The 13,377-nt window shown below is 34.2% G+C and overlaps 1 long non-coding RNA gene across 4 annotated transcripts in view; it reads left to right on the top strand.

Annotated features, from left to right (window-relative positions):
- Window positions 1-13,377, top strand: part of LOC145694939 (uncharacterized) — a 337,759-nt gene that overhangs the window by 284,249 nt on the left and 40,133 nt on the right. For all 4 annotated transcript variants that reach the window (XR_014133081.1, XR_014133079.1, XR_014133078.1 and 1 more), the window contains exon 2: window positions 10,219-10,506. This is a non-coding gene — a long non-coding RNA (uncharacterized LOC145694939). The remainder of the gene's footprint in view (window positions 1-10,218; window positions 10,507-13,377) is intronic.

Genomic DNA, 13,377 nt, shown 5'->3' on the forward strand with positions numbered 1-13,377 from the left:
TTTATTTTTGCGTTTCTAAACAGCTGAAAACGGAAAGCCACTAGGTGACTTGTGATAACGGTACCTCACGCAAAATAATATTGTCTAGGGCGCTCTTGTTCCATATTTCAATTATCTTTTATCTATTTGAGGATATCATATAATTACTGTAAAATTAGCGGTATTTTAATTTCGCCGGGATGAAGACTTAGTACTGGAACAAAACCATAAATTCATAAGAGTAATGTTTAAAACCTCTTTATGCCAATGTCATCTCTTTCCGATCAGCGATTACATATTTTTATAAGAAAATACATTTATTTATCTACTTTAAAGTAGACCATACACTATTGTTATTCTATTTGTATAATCTTAGCATTTTTGCGCGGATCTTTTTAGCAACTGTCTAAACGGTAGTGTATTGAGTTCTTGGCAACAACTTTACTATAAATATGTGTTCATAATCTGAGATGTCATAAAAGTATTAGTGTGAATAATGTTAAGAGCAAGAATTAATTAATATAATCTTAAAAATAGAACCAAGTGCGATGATTGTTTTTTGTTCTCTTCTTTACATATTACTCTAGTTATTACAAGATTTATAAAATATTTTGTAGAGTTTACACTACATAAAGCTTTGAAAATAATTGTCTAGGTGTCAACTGATTTTTTCTTTTTTCTTATTGAAGTGTACAGTCCAGTCAAGAATTTACATGTTTCTACTTTCAATCTATTCTGCTTTCTTAATAATAAATCTCTGTACATAGAAAAAAAAAGTTCTGACTGACTGACTGATCAACGCCTAGCTCAAGTTGCTTATGATAGAAACTTGAATTTGAGCAGTACATTACTTTTGTGACGTAAGGTACTGGTTCCCAACATTTTTTGACGGATGACACATTTTAATGTATGCATCCGATTTATTTGATTTTTTATTAAAACAATATTAATTATAGCAGCAGTGGCGTACGCAGTTTCATCAAGCGGGAGTTCAAACACTGAATTTCATATCCTTTCAGGGCACGTATGATTTTTTGTCTACTTATTTGTATATCTTAATAAAGTAAATGTTTATTCTTTCGTAATATCTTGCTTTAAAATCACAAAACCTCTCCCTTGCATACGCCACTGATAATAGTGTAAAACTACAGGTTTCTATAAACAGGTGACTTTATGTAGTAGTGGGCATTGTTGATGCCTTTGGAGGAGTGATGACTGGTACAATATGTCTCAGAAATGGTTGTAACTAATTGGCTCATTAAATTCTAAAATTTCGTGACACACTGTACAGGGCTGCGCGACACACCAGTTGGGAATCACTGACGTAAGATACCAGTAAGGAAGGCGTTTTGGAAATGCGACGTAGAAGGAGGGATGGGAGTTCCAATTATTATGATAAGATATCCATATATCTGAAACCCTTAATGCTAAGATGAACTTAGGTACTTGGACTTTTCATTTAAATTAATTGAACACTTTTCGATGTTCTTTTTCTTTATTTTTTTTTTAATGAGATTCAGGCACACACGCAGAATTTTTTGTTGGGAGGAGTGCAAAGTTTTTTCTGGGAAGTTCAGTACGTCTATGTAGAATTAAACCTGTGTTACTCTGTACCCGAAAATACGAGAAGTAATTGTTAATTACTGCCACCTACATTCTCAGAAAATTTGATAAAACTAGATTATTTTTATAAGAAAAGGAAAGTGTAAAATCAAATCTTCAGGCTACGTCAATCATTTCTATGTTAAACAAGTATAATTAGTGTTAAGAAAGTGTACTAAGATTTTTGGGGGGCTGACCTAGTGAACCCCGCGTGGACTCCGTGGGTGTACCCAGTGGAAACTGCTCATGGGGATTTACAGTTAACCATATTGGTTTGGTTCAGCTCAACGACATCTATGGTGTGGTATATCTATTATCTTGGGCATTTTTCCCCATCAAAATAACAATTTTCGTCGGCATCTTGTTACCCACACTGTGTACTGCACATGTTGGAGTCCTTTTGGAAGCGTTATAATGGAAAACTTGATGAGGGTAGATTTCAGTAGGACTTGGAACTTAAAAATGATGTGATTATCTTACAACCTCAATTTTTAGCTTTACATTAAAACTCCCACTTTTGTCTATACGTTTTCAGAAGCTACCATATTCAAGAGGATTCACAGTTACCCAAATTATTTTTGTTCAGGTCATTGAGAGCTATGGAGTGGCATATGTCACATCTTTGAGCATTTTTTTTTTTTTTTTAGTTAGAATAATAATAGTGTAAAAACATCGCAAAGCACATATTAAACTCTGTATAAAAACTTCCATTAGACCTAATATGTCAGGAATTTATTTTTAATCCATCTTCTCTTGTAAGAAAAAAAGAAAAAGAAAACATATTTCCTTTATTATTATTTTTTTAATAACCAGCATACAAATAGGAACTGTATTTCATTTGCTGATAGGTGTTAGACCTTGAACTCATTATTTATGTACTTTGGAAGAAAAAAAGCTGCAGTTGGGGTCATGAATTATGCTTGACCAGTAGACGAAGAAAAGTGGACCTCTTTTCCTCGCTTTAGAACTATATTCAGTGCCCTCGATACAAGTTCAGGTAGTCCAATCAGTGGACACGTGCGTTTCATAGTTGAACTGAAAGGTGTATTGGACAAAAGAAGTAATTGTGGGATTTCAGCACTTTACTTTGGCGGTCGTTACATTTTATTTCTTCTATAAATTGTTTGAATCGTAGACAAGCTATTTCCTTTTCTTGTTAACGATGTAGGCGCATTTACATATTTCATATTTTTATAGATAAATGGAATCTTTAGGCTAAAGGGGACGGAGTGAGTAAATCTGAATATCATTATGAAGGAATAGGTGGAATATGAATGTGGGAAGGAACGGGATAACCCAGAGAAAAGTTATGACCATATTATTTACCACAAACTTACAGCTTAGATTGTAACAGGACCACTCGTACCAAAGTATTCCTGACCATTTACGACTTAGGAGGCTGAGAGTAAAACAGATACAGATAGAAGGAAGGATTCTTTCCTTATACAATTTTAACTGCTATTCTGTCTTTAACCGGCTTCTATGGACAAGTCGTCTACTAATATCTTCGTTGCGTTGTAAATACTTTCCTTCTCCTCCCTCTATTTCCTTCTACCATAACTTGTTAATTCGTTTATTGAGTTGGAGATTAGCATCCCTTTCAGCATTTACAGCTTAATCTGAAATTCTAACCTCATGAGTTCCCGCCGTTATACCATAACTTGTACCATAACTTGCAGGTATATTTATTATTGATTACATTACAGTATATTGACCTCCGATCAATACTTTTGATTTTGTGCAAAATTTAAACTATATCAGTTAAACTGAAAGAAAATGTCAAAGCCTATTAAATTTTTTTTTTTTTTTTAATGAAGGCTATTATTTCCCACAAGAATAATCTGTCTTTCTAGCACAGTTAACAGGAAAAAAAAATCCATGTTTGAATATTAAGGACTTTCTCTTGTTCGACTTTATTAATCCGTAGGCGAAATAAGGATTAGGCAAAACAAGAATCCTTATTTGGCTCAAAATAGCACATACAAACCTTATCATTTCTCTGTCATAACTATATGAGTAAATTTGTCAGCCGAAAAAGGGATTAGGCCAAAGGATGCAAGATTTTTAAACAGTGTTCTAACTTCACACTGTTTTCTAATTTTCATAAAATATGATACCTTCACTTGCTATTGTTACCCATTACTTTGCCGCTCTAACGAAGAAAGAAATTTACATTATTCTTTATCATATTCACATTCTGAAAATTTCTAGTGTTTTTTTCTATTTATTTTATTTATTTAATCGTACTTTCGTAATACCCAAGGTTCTGGTTGTTCTATTTAGAACAATATTCCACAAACAGTACATGCAAGGAGTGGCAACGAAGAGGCCAATGAGAACAATTCTGGGACCTAACTAAAATATTTACTAAATTTATGAGGGTGGAGGATAAACTGGAAAATCAAAATTCTAGGGGTCAATTGTCCTCTTTTCCTGTTGCGAAACCCTGCATCACACGAAATATTTACTGAGAAATATATTAGAAGAGCGCCAAAACGGATCAGTCAGCTAGTTATCTTTAAGAAAGGTTTTTAATACATGACATCTGGTCGCCAATGATGGTAAATTACGAAGATAATATAGTCGCATTATTCTCCCAACTACTTGGTTGCTATACAAAGAACTCGAAACCAGATTCTACTTAACCTGTTATTTCTCTGAAGCTACCATCTTGAGGGTTGACAGAGACGTCCATTGATTTACGTGATTTTAAACAGAGAATATTTCGTCGAAACTATAGGCACTTCTGCTTCCGTTTTAGTTCGAATGAACACTAATTATTCTCCGAAATTAAACTTCTGAGGCTGGGAAATTATTTCATGTAGGTACAGCGTGTATGACCTTTTAATTATGTGTAATAGACTTAACTTCTTAACGGTATACTTTATGGTCTGCCAAACAGTTTTCTTGGGTGATTTGTGATCATCGTTGTTAGTGCCGGGTTTCTAGTAATCTTTCATGGTCTACTGGTTAACGTGCGTATCCTCTGTGCTCGTGTTCCCGGATTTGATTCCCGGTTGGGGACTTATTTCGGATGCAAACTCAAAAAGTGCTTCAGGTTCTCTTTAAACGATAAATCACGTCTCATATAGCCTTAGAGCTGTTTAATATCCATATTCAGCACCGATGCTAAATAAGATGTGAACCTACAGGTTAATGCAGGATCGAACCACATCAACTCCAATAAGGAATCGAACCCGGGTTTGCTAATCATACAGTAACGAGGGAGATCGAGACTTGGTATCGAAAAGAAATGTGAATAATTTTCCCTCCGAAACTAAATTTGAGGCTATATATAGCCTCGAAAAGTTTACGTTGGAAGAATTGTCTCGTCTCGTTTCGCATCACAAACAAAATTCTGTCTCGTCTTGTTTTAAGATAGAGGTCTGCATGGGCTCGGGCCTACAAAGCATATATCGCTTCGGGCCCGGGCCGGGCTCGGGCCGTGAATTTTTAAATATATATACAACCATATTTCTAGGGCTTTTTGAACCTAACTTTGTAAATATACTGTACAACGATATAGGCCTATATTGCAGCGCTCCTTCTAAAGAACTTCTAAAGCACAACTGAAAAATTAAACCTCTAATTACAATTTTGCATTAATTATTAAGTTTATGTAATTCGGGCTTATTTCGGGCTCGTTTGATTAGCACCCGAGCTCGGACCTAAATGCTAAGACATAATGTAAATTCACGGGCCGGGCCGGACCCGAACTAAAAATTCCGGCCCGTGCAGATCTCTACTTTGTAAGCAGCGCTAGTATGACATTCCAACTAATGAAGTCCTCCTCTGATCTAGTAGCGAGCACGTGCACCTTTGACGCACCTGATCCCGGGTTCGACTCCCGACAGAAGAGTTTTGGAACCGAATTACGGTGGTTCGGATTCCATATTAAACTGTAGAGATTCATGTCTCAAACAACCTTGGTGCTGAAAAGGACGCTAAACTCTAATTCAATCACTGTACTAGTATCATAAAACAGGAAGTTGCTACCCTTTTTCAATTCAAGCGGCTTCCTGGTTTCTGAATTCACGCCGAAAAAATTCTAGGAATTGAACCCGGGATCACTCACACCAAAGACACGTGTTCTAATTATTCGCCTAGTAAATGTTTTAAATGAAGACATATATATTGTCATTAAAAATAAAATTATTATCTCAATGACATTGCTGTTATTGCGAAAGGCGTCCAAGCAACAACACCTGACATACAAATAAAGGAAGGAATATGCAGCTGTTACAATTCATAGTCATGCTGATGGACACACACACACACACTCAGATACATGTATATTCATCAGAGAGTGTGTGTTGTGTGATGAAAGCCAGGTGTAGTTGCATTTCATGACCTAGGACACAATGAAGCTAGTTGTATGTTGATGTCGTCCCTGCCGCATGTTTGCTGTAACTATTCAATACTTCTTACCCCTTTCTACGGAACTGAAGGGGGAAAACGGAAGAAGCAGCAAGAACCGTCGGCGTGGTCAGGGAGAGCGTGTGTTTGAACTGGAATGCAAAGTTAGTTCCTCTTCCTTCCCTTACACTCTGCCTACATTAATTCCACCCGCTCTCGATCTCCTGGACAGGGTTTCCAACCGGTAAGCAACCAGGAAGAATCTCCTAAAGCACTTCCTTAAGCTAATCCTACTTGCGTGAATTTTGTGAATAACTTAAACAAAATGAAGAACATCGAAATATTAAAAGGCAAGTCAGATAATGTCTGCGATATGCTATTAAATTAACTAATTAATTGTGTTTAAGATCTTTCACACAGTTTTTATTATTTTTTTAAAATTGAAGTTTAAGGTCACGTTTAACATCGAGACTATACTAGACGTGGACTTACAATTTAAGGAGGATTAAGAACGACCAATATACATTCAAATTTCAATGCTCTCCCGCCCGGAATCGAACCCGAGACCATATACAACGAAGCGTACGTTTAAGGCACTATATCATCTTGGGAGCGGGGTGCAAAGTTTCAGGTCCCGCGTCGCTAACACTCTCGTCTTTGGTGCGATCGATCCCGGGTGTGATTCCCTGGAATGACACATGGTCAAAAAAAGTGTAAAAACTTCTTCAGACCAGCCATCATGAATGAAGTTTTCCTGGATTTTTCTCATTTACACCAGGCAAATGCCGGGATGGTACCTAAAGTCCCAAACACCTTCTTTCCTTTCACAATCCTTTCTTCCTTCCCTTTCCTCGGATAGTGTGATCATCGAAAGACGTCTTCCTTCATACGTGAAAGGCTAACATGATCATAAATGACGAAAGCCCAAAAATCTAATTCCTAAATGTATAAGTTTGAATGCCCAACAATTATGATGTAATGAATTGTAACTACTCCCAAATTTATTGTCAAGGCCTATAAAAAAATTATTTGGATACAGTTGTCGGTTTATTTAGTGTTTTGTAGATACTTCCTGGCTCACTTTGTACACTCTTGGTATTTCTTCATTGTAGTTCAGTTATACATCATTCTTTTTAATAGGGTGTTCTTAACGAATAACTTTGAAAGATTTTATTTTATTCATTCATATTAAGTGAATATAGAAACCAAAAGTAAATAAATAATATAAGAAAAGAATAACGATAATGTATTTTAATAGAAGATGTAAATTATATGTTTCACTATAATCTTCTTAAGCTTCCTTATGATTATATTCTTTTGGAAAGGGAAACTCGGGTTTCATTCCCAGTGGAAGTTCATGTAGCTCAGATTTCACATTAAACCGTGGCTACACTAAATTGCAATCTAAACAACGACTACGTATTAATTTCCATGCTTTAGAAATAATAATAATAAAATTTAGAAAACTAGAAATACGAAGACATGTTTCACGTATAAGGATAGAAAACAAATATGGGAGGTTGAAATTTTACAATATTTTTGTTAGAGTTGTGTTTCATTTATTATTATTATTATTATTATTATTATTATTATTATTATTATTATTATTATTATTATTATTATTATTATTATTATTATTATTATTATTATTATTATTATTATGTTAGGCTGAGTAATCCTATTGCATTTCTCGCGTCACACTATGTTCACCATCGCATTTTCTATGAAGCAGTTACATAAAGCTGTGATACTGTAGAAACAAAAGACCAACGTATAATGCTATCTACTTTTGTTAGCATAGGTTAATGCCTAAAGCGCAGTGAATAATAATAATAATAATAATAATAATAATAATAATAATAATAATAATAATAGTTACATCTCTAATTTCATAGTAGCATATGAATAAAGTGATGAAAGTTGAATATCATTACATTTTTTTAAAAAGTTTTTATTGTGGAAATACTGAAATACCTCAAGTTCATTTCTATATTATGCAGAAGTTTGATAATCAAGACTTCATTTGACTTTAAAAATCAAGAAAAACGTCGTAAAATTTATCAGATATGTCGTTGCAGATAACTATGTGTTTGAACATGGGTACATGTATCAAGGTTATGTTGCCCCGTGGTTGACAGTCTCCGATATGTGGAAGCTTAATTCTACAGACTGTATCCACCAATGTCTACCCGTCACATTCTCGCGTGTTCAAAAATTGGTGAAAAATTGAGGGGAAAAGATTTCATCGATGATAAGCTATACAGTAGTCTTGCACGGTGGTCCATGGACGATGAAACATTTGTCGCCATTCTTGGTAAGTTCGATCATTCGACGTATTCTCCAGGAGTGAGTGATTAGGCTAAAGAACAACATATTGTAGCCTATTTTGTAGACTCTCATTTTCACTATGTTTCCAGATTTATGAAACATTTTGTACATACTTAAAAGGGAAGATATCCATGCTGACTACAAATTTGCCTACCTGTGAGATTTCACTTGAATGTGATCTGATGATTTGTTTTATCCAGATTAAAATATCATGAGATCTAAAACAAAACGAAAAATAATTTTTATTTTACACAAAAAAATCAGTAACTCTTTCCACATCTATCAGTTAACTTTGTTTTGTAAATCAATTGTTTTATCATGTCTAAAAATGTTACAATAAATATTTGTGCAAGAACTTAATAAAATCAAGAAAAGTGATTGACTTGTGGGTAGTTGAAGCAGATGCATGCATAGAACAAAAGTAGTACTACTGCATCAAAAAATTCTATCTATTATCAGATGTGATCGTGTATGGCATAAAACACCTATCAAGTTGTACGTTTATTATTAAACCGATTTAATGTTTTAATATTTAAAGCAACTTCAATCCATTCTTATATAGGAAAATCAAAAGTTCACTGTAAGCCCAACTTAAAGTTTGCGACTATCTTTAAACTTCAGTAATAGGCGTATTTGTAATATCAGGAAATGAAATTACGTACCATTACTACGCTATACTATACTACTACTACCAGTACTACTTATAATATTACTACTACTGCTACTAGTACTAGTACTACTACAACACTAGTTCTACTATTTGACTCGGTGTAGAGTGCTCATGTCTAGCGCGTAGGACCTTTGGTTCGATCCTAGCTCGTGCTAAATGCCCTTTCTATCGAGGTTTTTCAACTTCGTCCTCCTTTCTTCATTCAGCAATTCGTTCAATTATCATCATCACCATCTCCTTCAGACTCGGAGCATAATCGAGGAACGTTACATTTATAACTACTACTATTAGTATACTGCCACTAACATCACCACCACTGATAATAATAATAATAATAATAATAATAATAATAATAATAATAATAATAATAATAATAATAATAATAATAATAATAATAATAATAATAATAATAATAATAAAGTTGTAAATTATACTCAAACTAAATGCCTCTGGTAGCATTTGCTGGTTACATATTATGAAGCAAATAACAAATTTATCAAGATCAAACCACAATATAGAATCTCCAATAGCTGTTGAAACCCTACTCGGCGGACACCGGATTAAGTTTAGCAGTAGATTGTCACTGCGGAAGAAGCGTGTTTCTAAAACCTATCCTTCCTGTTCCGTGTCGCATGACCATGTACATATGGCTTTCTGTACGCATTCATTTGCACACAGGTATTCTATACGTATATGGAGTCCTACTTCATTTAAGCTTCCGTGTCACACATCGCCCCAATGTTAGCCCAAATTTTTTTGTACCCTTTTCCTTTACAGAGGGATTGATATTCAAATTATGTTCGACACCTAAAGAGTTAGCGGAAGCTCTGTTTCAGTGCTAGAGGAGTACTTGGCACGCAGCTTCACCCTCCATTTTGTCGCAGACTTTTGGTTTATGTGTTGCCTCTATCGCGAATAAGACTTGGTTATTTTGAAACCCTGCACATGTAACCAATACGTTATTCTTGTTTCAGAAATCTGTTTCAGAAACAAGTAACTTTTCTGTTCATATTTTGTTGTGAATTCACGAAGTCCATTTATTAACAGTGTTCCAAATGGACAAATAAAGAATCTCACGTTTTTCACTCAAGTTCGTTTTAAATCGTCTGATTCTTGTAAATGACGTAATTCCAGTCTCAAATATACATTTTCATCTGTACGTATTTATACATTTACTAACTGTTATGAATATATGATATAATTATGTAAGAATAGGTAAGTTACGAAAAATTCATCTTGTTGTATCGATTTATTAAATCTTATTCTGTTTTATATCTTTTCAGAATCCCATCCAGAACGATAATATACGTATTGTGCTTGGAATACACACAATGGTTACCTTGAATCTGATTGTGGAAGAAGATACCACAGAGTAAGAAAGATGGTAGTTGTATTTTTTACATGATAACTACTATCCTCAGTTTTATGTATCAAGGTGGAATTAATTCTTTTGGCAATGAAGAAGCATAAAATACTAATTATTATCCCTTGCATTTCTGTATCGTAACTTGGACTACCATAAAGAAATTTCATCTACCTACGTATGTAGCAGATAAAAGCCATCATCTACGGTAAGTACCTGCACTAAGAAGAATTATTATATTAGACAGAGTTGCCAAGATAAAAGAGACTCCCTGTGATACGGAACGTGAAATTTGCAGCTTTCCGAGGGTTGTTATTTCTTGACATTAGTGCGGAGCTCGAGCAGGGTCACGTGATGTCGAGCGGCTATTAGTGACCATAATAATAATTTATATTCTGTAATCTGTATTTGCAATAAAAGAGTTATAAGACATGGGGTCTCTTTTATTTTAGCCACCCTGCATAAATAGATCTTTGAGTCAGATTTAATAAAAAAGGGAGAACAAAATAGATTTCCTTGTTAGAACATTTGAAAAATAAATTCGAAAATCAAACTGGTTTGATACTTAGAATATAATAAATTATGCGGTGGAAAGAAGGAACAATATAATAGTTAAGAGTGGTGATGAATCTCTTTCAGAATGGAAGTCATTAGCTAGAAAACTTCAGTTAATCCTAAGTTTAAGGTTTAGAGTAGTTACCTATCAAGGACAACAAAATATTCATTGTAATAATGAAGTACTAATTTTTAAATAATATTAGTAACTATACTTTACATAATAATTTTTCGACAATATTCTTAGTGTATAACAAAAAAAAAATGTGCAAATAGATACAAATTACTCATATCAATCGACTGATCTCGTTAATCTATCTTAATAAAGTGATATGCGTGACTTTTTTTTTTTTTGAGAAAATCTACCAAAATTCTAGTAGAGCCTACAGTAAAATCTTTGAGTTTTACGTCCCACAGTTATGCCGGGTAGGCTGAAGGAGACGGTGATGGTAAGAAATGAAGAAATGATGGAATGAAGAAAATTGAAGAATCCCAAGAAAACCCACGCACACGTTGTTTGTCCACCACAAAGCTCACTTGGCGAGAGCTGGGATCGAAAACAGGACCCCATGCACCAGAGGTGAACGATCTACCACTGAGTTACGGCGGCCCCTCTAGTACACTTATACATATATCATTACCAGCAATAATAATAGGCTCAATAACAGGATTACATGCGTAGGACTGGAACGGCGTAGAATCGAAACAAGCTTCTGGTGCTGAAGTTTCGGCCGTATACCGGTTGAGAAGATTTCGGTTCTACGACATTTCGGCCTACGCCGCATTCCCTAATAACACGCCACCTATGACAAGGTGAAACCTGATATTATATCATATTGCATGAAGCCATTCATTATGACGCTAGCAAGAGAACAGTTGAGATGTAATAATCAAAATTTGAACTTTTACACTTTAATTTTAAATATCTTTTAATTAATGTTTTCAGAGTTCAAGCAAAATAATCATAAAAGAGAGCCGATACGATGAAGTATGTCAAGATCGAAGATATGTGTATAAAACAGGGTGGCCAAAATTTTTAAGTTTGAGGCCTGCTTTTCATTTCAGAAATCACTGACGGTCAATTTGCCTCAATATAAACAGTAGTGTCTAATCATAATTAACTCAGTAACTATAAACATATATACTGCGGTAATAAGTTGGAGGGCTTCAGCTCAAAACAAACTACAAAATACTACTGCATTTCTTTTTTCATTTCTTTCTTCCACCTTTCCGGTTTACCCTCTATCCAAAACTATAGTGTATATTCAGGAAACAACAGATTCATCATATGAATGGAAATAGCATTGTGTTTCCTAACAGAAACTAACCTCTACAATCCGAAAATAAGCTAAAAAAAAAAAAAAAAAAAACGTAAAAAAATGTTTCAGAAAGAATAAACTGGTCATTTTATTTTAAATAAGTGACATTTCGTTACCACCCTATGAGTATTACGAATGAATTTTAAAAAGCTGAGATTTAAAATTTTTATTACAAAAAAAGCTATAAAATGATTGTAGAGTACACAGGTTTTTATTTAAAGTTGACCTATTTATTTTTACTAAAAGGTACAAAGTCAGCAACACAAGAACTAAGTGCTTCATACTGGTTAATTTTAACGGAATTAATTCACCGAAGTTACTAGCATTAGAATCATAAGGTGCAAAAATTGACCACTCTACCTCTCAGGACTTGTCGATGGATTAGTACAGTATATATCGTACTACATGGATTGGTCAACCTAGCTATAGAACTTAATAATACTTTCATATTCCTATAGCATCATTATTTAACATTTTGATGCAATTAAAAATATCTGGAATGAAGTTAAAACTGTATAGTTGAAGTTATCACTCTTATAAGTTACCTTGGAAATTAAATTAGTGAAGTTTTCAAATATATTCGTTAAAAAGAAAGTTTTCAAGCAGTGACTTATTGACAAAGAGATCTTATTTGTGCTGGTTCGAATAATCCCTAAGCTAATCTTCTAATGGACAACATCGTTATGTGAGCTGCTAATGGACATCATTTCCGTTAGTTTTCTTAATATTCTTCCGTGACTTCCCATTATATTCTGTGCTCCAATTCGTTCTTAATCACTCTCTCACTTTAATCATCCGTCTCTTTTACTCTGTACGGTATAAAGATGGAGTTTTTACTTCATTTCCAGTTGTATCCTGAACCATTAACCTACAACTTAGATAAATTGCACTAAAAATATGATCATATCATATATTCTTCCACTGCTGGCATGTCAGTTGCCGCAAACTAAGAAACTACAATGCATCACGGTTCTCAGATGACCTTTCTCTCTTGACGGGTAGCAAATTTTCTCTTGCAATACCGTCCACCAATTGTAATCTTTTTTGTTTTTGTTCCCTTCCTCTTTTCCCTTCCACCACATTTATCACGTCCAAATAATACATTTCCTTCTCATCCAATGTCCCAAGCAATTTTTCTTACTCTTTGTTTTTAAAAATTAAATCTAAAATCATTCTTTTCTTCTGTACTATTACTGATACTTCCT

This window comes from Thermobia domestica, chromosome 9 (genome assembly GCF_964235325.1).
Source record: "Thermobia domestica chromosome 9, izTheDome1.hap1.1, whole genome shotgun sequence".
Classification (NCBI taxonomy): domain Eukaryota; kingdom Metazoa; phylum Arthropoda; class Insecta; order Zygentoma; family Lepismatidae; genus Thermobia; species Thermobia domestica.